The sequence below is a fragment of the Molothrus ater genome, chromosome 8, assembly GCF_012460135.2.
Source record: "Molothrus ater isolate BHLD 08-10-18 breed brown headed cowbird chromosome 8, BPBGC_Mater_1.1, whole genome shotgun sequence".
Classification (NCBI taxonomy): Eukaryota; Metazoa; Chordata; class Aves; order Passeriformes; family Icteridae; genus Molothrus; species Molothrus ater.
Window position 1 is genome coordinate 24,301,392 of NC_050485.2, and position 12,424 is coordinate 24,313,815.

General features: G+C 38.7%; 1 protein-coding gene across 1 annotated transcript in view; it reads left to right on the forward strand.

Moving 5' to 3' along the window:
- CFAP58 (cilia and flagella associated protein 58) overlaps positions 1-12,424 on the forward strand; it is a 57,530-nt gene that overhangs the window by 33,624 nt on the left and 11,482 nt on the right. The gene's annotated exons all lie outside the window — the stretch shown is intronic.

The window sequence follows — 12,424 nt, forward strand, 5'->3', positions numbered from 1 at the left end:
GACTTAGACTATTTGAAAAGTTTTTCTGTGTTGTTTTAAACAAAACATGAAGGAAAATTCCTGATTCATTCCATTTGTGCTTAGCTTGGCTTTTGGCAGGAGGAATCCTAAAGAGTTTGTGTGATTTAGATATACTGCTGGCTGGGGCATGTTTGATTTCGAGGTTTTTTGTGCTGAACTTTGCAAAAAAAAAAAATTTTCTGATAGCTTGTCTTTTTTTGAACTCTATCAGATGTCCCTTAACCCCAGTGATAACAGTAAGATTGATGCTGTAGAATGAAGGAAAGACTGTATTTCTATAGTGCAAACATTTTTATCAAATACAACAGAGGAGGACTTCAGAGAGTCCTGGCTTTAACCAGAGGTGTTAATCTGGTCTCTCTGGTGACTGTAGGGCTAGCTATAGATTACCAGCTCTAGGTGTGATTTTAACAACTTAAATACCCTAATAGTCTTGTATATCTGTGTTGGGTATCACTCACTGGAGAGTAAAATGTGACCTGAATCTCCCTCTCTCTTGAGAAGAAGCTCAGCAGATCTTATCAAAACAGAGTTTCTCTCTATTTATTGTTTCATGGGAAAACATTGATCTGAAATATCATTTGAATGTAATTTATGGTGTATTATTCCTCTGCTTGGAAAAATGCGATCTTTGTTGCATAGCACTAAAACGCTGTCAGTGAAATAGTTAGCTTAAAATGTAGCAAAAATAGCTCCAAATTTACTGTGCTTTACCCATGCACAAAACAAATTCTGTTAGATTTCAGATCGTCTCTATTGCATATCTGGCCTTATCCTTAGTATGCTCCCATTTCGCTATTATTTTCAGCTGAAGAACTGAAATATAGAGGTATTAAGTTGCCTGCACAAGAAAATCTTTGAAATAGTAGGTATTTGAGCTTACATTACTGTACTAGCCATTGGTATAATCTTTCTGTCTCTGCAATGGTCCTTCTATGGCAACTCTATGATGTTTTTATTATTCTTCTAGATTTAAGACAGGGTTTGGCTATATAAAATCTAATTATTATAGCTAGAATTGCTAATGAGTTCCTTTGTGTTCTTAATTCAGGCACCAATTTCCTGTGTAACAATGCTGAAATGAAGGTTTTCCTTGGAGAAATAATACTGAAGGCCAAAAATACTATGCTCCACATTCTGTTCAGGGATTTAACATCAAGATTTCTGAGCTCTTTTCTATTTTTCCAGGGTTTTGAGTTCTCCACCATGACTGAAATAGGGCTCTTTCATAGCAGGGTGTGGGTATGAGGAGGTAACCAGAGATGGAGGACAACCCCCAGCTCATTCCCTTGAGGGGCTCTAAGTGCTACTGATTAGCTCGCTGGCACAATTATCACAAATTAAGGGTACTAGCAGAGCTGCTTATGCTGAGTGTCTGGATAACCTGGTACAAGGCATTTCATTATTCTTTGGACTGGATGTCCTTGGTATGATGGTAGCATCTCTTCTGTAAAATCATACCCTGATACTCACCAATAAAAAACCCTTGCTAATAACTTACTAAACTGATGTTACCAAATTCCAAACTGCTGTGGTGAAGGAGCGAGCCAAAGGAACTTCAAGCTGAAGGAAATAAACAGAACAATAACATCAGCTTTCTGGAGAGAGCTGAGTTTCACACACCAGAAGGGTGGCTTCACAAGACCACCTTCTGGGCAGTTTGAAATATTTGAAGTGTATTTGAAGTGAAGTATTTGAAAGGTAGTGTAGGATTTGATCCTGACTGAACTTTAGAATTATGGGAAATAGCAGTAATTTAGCTCCAATTTTACAATTTTAGGAATTTTTAATTTTGTTCCCTCAATATAATTTTTATGTTGAGAGAGTTCTTCTCTCTTTTTTCCTTTTTTTTTTTTTTTTTAAATCCTGGTAAACCCTTCATGCTTAAAGGCATTCAGCATCTTTTTAATATGGGTCTCTCCTGAAGTCAGCTCAGCTCAGTCCAGTCACTGCTCGTTGGCAGGGGTGGGGGAATTGCTGATGACTGGCCTGTGCCTACTTGGCAGAACATCCCCCATACTCAGAGCTGGAGCCTGCAGACTGAGGGATACAAACTTATTAGGTCAGAGAACCACTGCTATCCCTGTGTTACGTTTGCTTGCATAAGTCACACTTCCTCACTCCCAGTCATCTTCATTCACATCTTGCCCTGTAACAAGGGCATAGCCACTGGGTGTATCAGCTTTAAAATTGTCTTAATCTCTTGCTTGCCATACGTAATCTTGTTTCGTGTGTGTGGCCATCATGCTAGCAAATAGGATATTTGTTAAGGTGAAGCTTGTATCTGTGTCTAATGTGCATATTGTATAGCATAAATTCCCTCACATCAAAGTGTGTTAATAAAATAGAGTACAAAAAACCTTGTATGTTGAGTACTGAGTATTAAAAACACCTTTGGAGTTTAGAAATAACCCATGTGAGGAAATGGTTGAGCCCAGTCTCAGCAACCTGCAGTTTGATTTGTAAGGTATTCACCCTGCTGCATACTCATACAAAGCTGTAATGTTTTTATAAGGGAAAAATAATTCCATTTGTATTGTATGCGCTGTAGCTCTGTCTTCTTTTTTTACTTATTGGTAAATGGTCTTTTAAATAAAAGTGCAGGGAACAAGGTTTCAGCTGGATATATAAATGGAAATTTTCACTAAGTAAGGATCACAGTATGCAGATTCATGTAGAAAAGCATCTGCTTACTTTACCTGCTTCTGATGTGCATTTGATCATATCCTTTTTATTAGCTTTTTCATTGTTTCTAACCTGTCATTTCTTTAAAACTGAGGCAGATGTCGAAGCAAGCTACAATCCATGCTATGTGATTAAAGAGTGATTTGCTGTGTTTCAGTCAGAAAATTTAGATTGCTGATAATACGGGAAAAACCCAGCTTGACTCTAAAATCTCATGCAAAAATTCATCTTAATATCGCTTAACCGGTCATCAGGGCACATTTTTTGGATCAGACAGATACTGAGAGATAGAGAATCTGCAGCATGCTGAATTTTGGGTTTTACTAGAACAGCTTTTCAGAGTTGAACATTTTAATAAAGGTGTAAAAAGATTTCCTCTGTTACAGAAATGACTGAAGTCTTTCCTTGTTTCTGATTTTTCTGTGCCCTGTCACCACGGCATCCTTGGTTATAAGGTATCAGTTCTTATAAACCAAATAAATATGGTCATCCTGGGATGCTACTTTGAAGAGTAGCTGCAAAGCAGGTGGTCATACTGTCTCTTTTAATTCAGGCATTCTCACAGTTGTGAGCTGCTGTGCTGATGAAAAATGCTGTTTTAAAAATCAGATCCAAACCCAAGGTCTTGAATACTTATGGTCAATAAAAATCCAATGGCATTTTTTCCAAACATAGTAGATGTTATTTCAGGGATAGCCAGTTTTCCTTGTCTGAGTTGTTACCTTCCTTCTGAATTTGTGCAATCAAGAGCACTTTTTGGTTCTTCTCTAAAGTGTTGAGTAATATTGCAGGGCTTTGTGGAGCAATACCTTGTGTGTTGTCCAGGAGATCTCACGGATTGGTGAAGGTCTTTGTGAACACATGTGGGATGAATGATGTGTTGTAAGGCCACAAGGAATAATTTTTAATAAACAGGAGTACTCTGCACTGCAAAATACAGTTGCTCACTTTGCATGTGGGGCAAATCCCTCATGTGACTGAAGCTCTGCTCTGCTGTGTACTGAGCAGTGATGTGGTAAACTCGCAGTGGTACATATTACCTTGTTAGGATTATGATTAGTGTGGTTTTAGAAACTTATCCCATTAAAAGTGAATTATGCACTGCTTTATTTGTTTCAAATTTAGTTCTTTCTCTTCAGAGCAAACTCCTCTAATTTGATTTTATGTCTGACTGAGCAGAATTTTATTCAGCTGCGTGTCTTGGAATGGATAACAGCATAAAGATTCACATTATATGTCAGTTACCTCTTTTGTCAGTCATCTCAGAAGATTGTTCATAAATGTAAAATGTAAATGTAAAAGAATGTGCAATCTAGATTATTTGTTCAGGGAGGCAAAAGCAAATATCTTAGTTATGTCCTAATACGTGCATGTAGTAGTGAAAGCATTGTTTTTCTGTACATATGTGTTGTTTGAAGTTGTCAGCAAGGAAAGCCCAGGATTGGGCAGTCAGGATGTGATACTGTGCTGGCTGTTGTTGAGCTCACAGTTCAAAGAGTGCAAGGGCAAAAGGCATGATTAGCTCATATATCTGACTCAGAGATTACAGCCAGATAGCACCCACATGTCCTTGCATGAGCCAAGTTTTGAGCTAAGTTTCAGTCCCTCCAGAGAACTGACTGTCCCAGTGACAGAGAGTAGGAGGAATTGAAGGGATGCTGCTGTCTCCAGCCCTGTTCCATTTCAGGTATTGTGAGATACAGGGAGGGGAGAGCGAGAGACTTTCTCTGTGACCTTGGCAGGCTACTTAGCTTTTGCATGCCTCACATCAAGTAAAAAGGGAATAAAATAATTTCCATTCTTTTTCTGGTGTGTGAATGAATATATTAGAGACATGACTCAATTCAGTAGCGAAACACTCAAAATAGGCAGATGTTTTGTTTTATTTGTGCTAAGTTGGTAGTAGAGCTGTTCTATCCAGTTTGAGGTGCTCGTTGCTATAGTGTCTGAACATATACATAATCATCTTTATTTCTCAGAGCTGGTACTATAGTTTCATAAAGAAATCTGCTTTAGAACAGTGTGTTACCGTGTGGGTTTATGCAGGTTGGCAGCTATTGAAAACAAAGTTTTCTCTCAAGAAATGAAGGAGCTTGGGGATTTGCTTCCCTGTATTTGTTATGCATTTCCCCCCATTCATTATATAATTTTCTAATGTTTTTTTTTTTAAATCTCATGAGGTTTTCTTCAGCCCACTTTATGGGAGCCTAGTCCTTCTGAAAATCACCTCTTTCCCTAGCTTGGGAGTTTCATGAGGTATGCTGCTGCTAAGTTTTTCACTCCTCTCAGTGCTCAAGTAGCTTCCATATAAGAGAAATGTGTGCTCAAATGCTGAGTAACAGATTTCCTCATCAGACAACCTGCTAGGAAAAGTGAGAGAATACTCTCCTATCCCCTACCTTTATTTTGGTATTATTAAGGCCCAGAGGAGTTTTATCTTAGATGTTAACTTTGCATCTTCATTTGTTTTACCCTCTCAAATTTGGCATTTTTTTTTTTTAGTGCCGAGTGTAGATTCTACTTGGATTTGAGAGTATAAACTCTTTGCATGTTACAGGTAGGGTACAGAGTTGGAGCTGAGGATTTTTTGGCAGAATTGTCTATTTTCATAAAAAATAAATGCAATTCACTTCAGGGAACTAATGACTGTAGAATCCCTAAAAGTCTCTTTTGACTTGCCCATTATTGTTCCTCTGTCATCTTGTCTTTAGAGAGATTTCAGCAGAGGTAGCTTGGGATAGTGCTTTGTGTGCACTGAAACTTACAGGTGAACTGCAGTATCCACTGCCAAAATGCAATCCTTTCTTTACTGCTCCTTTTTCATTTATATATGAAGTCAGCCTTTTGAAGGGATTTTCCATCCAAAATGAAAAGGGAAATTTTCTTTTTAGCTTTTTATAGTGTAGTAAGACTTGGTGCTTTTCTATCTGTTTCCTGGAGGATTTGAGTTCCTCTGGAAGCACTGGATTAATACCCTATCTTGCAGCTCAAGCTAGCAGTTCTCTCAGCTCTCAATTAAAAGGGTAAGTATATTGAGCTCTAGGCCTTTTTATGCTTAAAAGCCCCATTTCTACCAGCAAAAAAGTCACTTTTCTGATTTAGCTTATATAGCTTTTGAATGGCAGAAGAATTTCCTGCCAGTAAAATTGCATCTAATTGCATAGGCAGTAGCTGGCATAAACAGTTCAGCACAAAGGAATTGCACCACTAACTGAACTGAAATTGGCCAGACTTGTCAAAAACCACAAAAAACGGTTCTTCAGGTATGTAAACAACAAGCAGAAACAGACAGAAATATTGGCCCACTGTTAGGAGAAGTGAAATAGCAACAATGCTTTAAAAGAGTGAAGTTCAGTAAGGACAAGTGTAAGGTCTTACAGCTGGGAAATTCAATGCAGGAGTGCAGGACAGGCTGGGATCTACCTGGCTGGGGAGCAGCTCTCTGGAAAGAGACCCAGGCATCCTGGTGGACAGCAAGCTGAATATGGGTGAACATTCTGGTGCTGCAGCAAAGAAAGGCCACAGGGTGCTGGGTTATGTCAACAAGGGCGTCACTAGCAGAGGTTATTCCACTCTATTCAGCACTTGTCAGGCCACACATAGAATACTGTGCTCAGTTTTGGTCCCTGGTATATAGAAAAAGATGGACAGGCTGGAGTGGGTCCAAAAGAGGGCTACAAAGATAATGAAAGGATTGGGAAGCTTTCCATAGGAGGAAAGACTGAAACTACTGGATTTGTTTGGCTTTGAGAAAACAAGGCTGAGGGGAAACCTTATAACCATGTTCCAGTATTTAAAGGGTGGTTAAATAGAAGGTGGAGATTTTCTTTTTACAGGGAATCACATGGCAAAGATGGGGTAATAGGTGCAGGTTACTCCTGTGGAATTCTGATCAGACACAAGAGGAAAGTTGTTAACAATGAGAACATTTGGAAGGCATGGCAATAATACCCCTGAGATCACTGGCCAGGGTATTGGGCCATTTTACAAGGTGGTGCTTTTGCTGAGAAAGGCTGGACCAGATGATCCTTGAGGTCCCCTGACAACCTTCTATTCTAAGATTCAGAGATTTAAAAGGTGTCAATTTAAGATCTAATTCCAAAGCCCTTGTATGAGTGGTCCCATTAAAGGGACAGCAAATTTACTGTTTGCTCTCATAGATGGTCACCAATATAAGCAAATGGGAATGAAAGAAAGATTGGACCATATGAAACTTGAGGTTTACTTTCAACATGGTATTCTATGATTCTGACTGAGAAACCTAAGCTGCCAAAACTTTATCTATTGACCAAATGATTCTGGGAGGGTGGGGGGGAGGAGAAAGATAGAAAAATACTTTCCTGACCTTATAAAAAACTTTAGGGTTGCTATGTACCTTAAGGAAACCAGAGAGAGAAAACAGTACTGGGAGGAGTGTGAGGTTTGAGGTTATGACTCCAGTTCTAAGTTGGTGGCTGGAATTTCAAGGGATTTGCATTGAAATATAGAAATGGGAAATACAGTGAGGACTCAGGCCTAACATTTACTTTTTGGCTTTCAACTGGATATGAATCATAAAGAAAAAGTTTACTTCCCCAGTGTCATGCAGAATTAGGCGGATGTGTCAAAGGCACACAGCAAGAATAGCCTTGATTTAGACTCCAAAGACAAGCTCTGTTCTTTTTTCAAATGAAAAAACGTGTGCCCATGAACTCTGGCTGCAACCCAGTTCTAACTTGTGATGGATAAAAAATATCTCATTACCAGCTCAATATTATGATGCATAACAGTCTACTGAGTTAGTGCCATCAAAATAATTTCAGTCCAATACCTTGAAACTTATTTGAACTGGAATCTCCAATGCAGTATGAAGTGACATATGGAGGTACCTAATGCATCAAGTCACCCTTTAGGACTACTCTTAGATTTTTTTCCTTCTTGTGCTATTCTTTTGTTTTCCTTTTGTTGTGTTTGAAAGGTTCATTGCTAAACTAGGACTTTAAGTGAGGATTTTAGCTTTGACTCCAAGTGGAGATGTTTTGTATTTAATATTGGTTTTAAATGGAAGGATTAATGTCTTTCAGTGGTTCTATATCTGGCATGATGATTTTTCCATGCAATTAGAATGTCTCTAGTGTCTTTTGTTCTAACACTGATAATTTCTTCCCAATTAGTTTAATTATTTAATTTTTAAAAAATTGGTTGTGTAGCCAGCAGGGTTCTGTGGGTAGGGCAAAACCAATCACACTAAGCCAATTGTAGGATAATTGTGTTAAATCTTGGTGCAATTTACCAGGGCTCATATGCAATCCTGTGATGATGTAGTAAGGAATCATATCTCAAAAACACGAAAGTTATGAGTCACCTATGTGAAGGTCTCTTGAGGGTCTACATATCTACCTGAAAGTTTTGTGTGAGCTTTAATAATTCAATAAAAATCTGAGGAATGTTCAGTTCTTGCCCTAGCTCTCTTCAGAAAGGAGTTGATTTTGTATTTCTGCATATTTCCAATACACTTCTTGGTGCATTAGTTTATTTTAGACCTTCTAATCTCAGTCCATCTAGAATTAGAAGATGTTCTACGCTATAGAAATTTACAGCATGATAAACTGCTCTTAAAAACACACTGACATTTAGATTCTTTCCCTCCTCCCACATATGTTGCAATTCAAGTGGAAAAGAATAAAGTCTTCCCAGAAAAATACCCTTTTTTTTGGTATGTTTGTTTAAACAGGGTTTTGAAAAAAATGGGTAGGAAGTATGCTGATCACTTTAATGTCATCAGGTGGAGATAATTGGCTGCTCTTTAGGGTGAGAAAATAATTTTCCAATAAAAATAGTGCAAATATTTCTGGCATTGAGAAATGGGAAGCAAAGCAGATTACCTAATGAACAAACAAAATACTTCTGGTGAACAGTTTTCTTAGTGGACGAGATAATTTTTACTGACTCTTTGTGAAACTACCCCACCCTCATAAACCAAATATATTTCCCACGATAAATGGTTCTGGACAGAAGCAGGGTGTAAGTTTATTTGAGAAAATAACTTCTGGAGATCTGCACCATTTTTAGCTCATCTAATGATGTTTTGGTCAGAAATATTAAGAGGTTATTTACAAAGCTGAGGAAGTTGCAGGCAGAGTAAAATCCCTTAGGGTTTATAGGTGGCATGTACACATGAATGCTGAATCTGTCTTACAAGTTTTTTAAATAATTGATCTATTTACTTGAGTTTGAGCTTGAAAGAGAACTCTAGTGGGTCATCAGATGTCACCCCTCCTCATCATGCAAGATTGTTTTAATTACATAAATACTGTTCTTCATAGATGAGTATCAAGCATAGTTTTGTGTCCTGCATTCCAATACATCTACTCCCAAGTCCACCAAGTTTAGCATGTCTGAAGAGGTTGTTGCCTACAAGTACACTGTGGCTTATTGTGAGTTTTATTCCACATTTATAACCTCCTGCTGTAGTACAGGCCTGCTCTTTCTGAAAAGCAAGGAGCAGGAGTATTGACACAGCCACCAGCATGGTGGTCCTGGGGGACCGGGAGACTGAGTTTCATTCCTGTGTCTTCAAGGAGTTTTAGTGAACTTTGGCAATTCATGTAATAACTCTTTGTGTCCAGAACTCTTGTAGAATCAGTAGAGGATCACTGCCCTGGCTGGAAGCAGTTCTTCAGCATGTGTACAATAAAGATTTAATACCATTCAGATACAAGGATGCCATGTAAGAACCTAAGACACAGCACTGTCATCTGTAATCTGCATTAGCAAAACAGAAACAGTGATTACCAAAGTGTTTTATTCAAATACATTTAATTTGGTCTGAACTCAGAATCCTGAGCATGGATACCTTGTATCATTGGACTAAAAATATTTTGTAAAATGACCCAATCCTAAAGTTCTTAGTCAGAATTGCCCTTAACTTCAACATTAGTTTGCTAGCAAAAATCTTGGATAAAAAGTTCAGGAATTGTTCCAGCAAATAACAACTGAAAACAACCTTGTTTACTCCTCATTCCTGTGTTCAGCATGTATCTGAGAAGGAAATAAATCTGCTGTGCACCCCAGGGTAAAGTATATTAATCAACCAGTTATCTTGTTAAGGGAAAATAAATGACTTGCTGTGCTGACTGAATACATTGCAGCGCACAGACTTTGCAGTGCTGTGGCAATCCGATACTGACTGTCAGCCATCCAGAATCTGCTAGAGAAGCTGAATTATTGCAGGAGTGCAGCAGCAGTGTAGCAAAACATTCACAAGCCTATATTCTATAGGGTGGCCCAGAGCTAAAGGTACATCTTTAGTATTCACCCTTTGGCAGGTGTTCTTGTGTTAAGATAAGGGGTGTTCTGCTCTTCCCTCAGCAGCAAGATATGGACAATCTACAGCATCCCAGTCAGTGATGGATTATTATCTTGTATGACAGTTGTAACGGAAGCAAAACCCCACAAAAAAAAGTAATTCCACAGGGACAGACTAATTTTGTTCTATTCCAGTTCTCTTATTTTCATTCTTACTGTGAATGTTGCTGTTGTTGAGGGAACACAGGCAGAAAGATGCTGCAGCTAAGGCTGTTTTGCAGCTGTTAGAGGAAGGCAGGCAGAGTCACTGTGGCTGGTTGGGTTTTTTCAGAAGGGTTGCTTAAAATGGGACATAGGAAGACACAATCAGGTGTACAAAGAGCCCCATTTCTCCACTCTTCTCTTGAGACATCCAGTAATGTGCTGCTGAGTGCACAGGAGCCATGAACCTCAGTAGTGAGAGTCTCTGCCAAGTGGGGTGCATCAGTCAGCCAAGTGCTGCACCTCTTGGAGGCTCAGAGCTCAAGGCTTCCCATGCCTGTCTGAGTAGATACAGCTTAGAGGGGATACAAACAGGGGATAGGAAACTTGAGCACAGCAGTTGTCTTTACATGGACATTAGGATTCACTGTCTTTCCCCTTCCTTTAGTCCTGGTTCTTTTTCTTTGAATTTTAAGAAGCAGGCAAGGGGAGCTGAAACAGAACTCCTTGAAGAATAGCAGAGGCTCAGCTCTAATTACAGTGAGCCTGAAGGAAGCCATGCATTAAAACATTCATGATTTCAGAATTGCTGTGTGTATTTCTTAGATGTACTGTTATTTCTTAATAGGTTCCAAACTGTAACCGGAGACTAGTCTTTCTTCCCTGAGGTACTTGATATATGCAGGGGAACTCTGCTGTCCTGTCAAAAAGATGTATGTAGGCTTTACTGCCTTGTTAGACAGGTATTGTAGATTTAAGTGGTGGCTTGACTTTGAGACAGCTGTTTAGAGGTAGCAGTGCCAGAACACCAAAGGACTTGAAGCAAAGTGCTCTCATCTTTCAGGGAAATCTAAAGATCTAAGTCAAGCAGGTGACTAAAGAGACATAGGTGCCTAACTTAAAAATAGATATTTCTAGAAGGATCTCCTCAATCTCTTTGACCCTTCAAGGTCATCTGCCAGATCAATCTGAAGTGAGAACAGAAGCTGGTTCTACTGGGAATCCTCATTCCCAAGCTGTCACCTGCAAGAACAGCCAATCATTATCAACAGAGCTGTGATAATTCTTTGAGTCATCTAAAATTTTAAAAATCTAAATGGCTATTGAATAGCTGAAATACATGCTGTTACACTGACAATAAAATACAGAAGTTTTTAAATCAAATAGTCTAGATCTGAAAAAGAGACTTAATTTGTTTTTTTTTCTTAGAACCCTGCATAAAGTAATTATTATAGAGTAAAAGGTTCCCCATCATTCGCTTTGTAGACTTATTCACTTAGAATATTTAGAAACCTTGTTGATAAGATTTGTATCAACCTCTGATCTCCTCCAGGTCACTTCAAGACAACCTGCTACTAGAATACAAAACAAAGGTTTGCTTAGAGCTCTCTTCAACCCAGCTGTCAAGCTGCAGGCACTGTGAAAATAGTTGGAATATTTACATCAATCCATGTTATGTCAGGGGTAATTCTCACTTTCAAGGAACAGCTCACTTTCATGTGTGTGTATTTCTGCTCACAGATATAGGAGATAATTAATTGATAATCTTCTGCAATGCAAAGTAGAAACACTGATTAAATGAGCTGATTAATGTCATCTGATTAATGATTTTATAAACTCTTGTGTAATGTCAATAGTTAAAAGGGTACTGTAGCTGTTATTTCAGCAAGACACATCCATGCCATTTTCTTTGGATAGATTCTTAACCTCGTGTCTCAGAGTTCAGAAGTTGAAAGGAGTATATGTATTTATTTGTTCATTGGAAAAAATACTGTTTTCCTACACCCTTATTAGGGAAGATCTAATAGTAACAGTTCCTAGCAATAATAATAATAATAATAAGTTGCAGCTGCACTCCAGGTGGAAATGTTCATACTTTGTTGTTCCTGGAAGATGATGATACTGCAGCATTCAGCTCTTGCTGTTGCAAAAAGCAGCCAAGGGTGGAGACCTTACAAGGTGTTTTCCTTGTTTCGAGGTCTCTTTCCTCTCTCATTAAGCTGTTTTGAAAATGCCAGTCAATTTGGTGCAGTTTGCTTTGTGTCAAAGGAAACAGAATTGCTCTTGAGAAGCTGGAGAAGTAAGTTACAAGACAAGTTTGGGTAGTGCAGATTTCACCAAAGGTGAGACTATCCCAGCCTTTCCTTCAAGCTGATGGTTTTCACAGGAAAACCTGAAACATCTAACACAGTGTTAGTGTTGCCTCACTGTGAAAGGGCCTCAGTGTCCT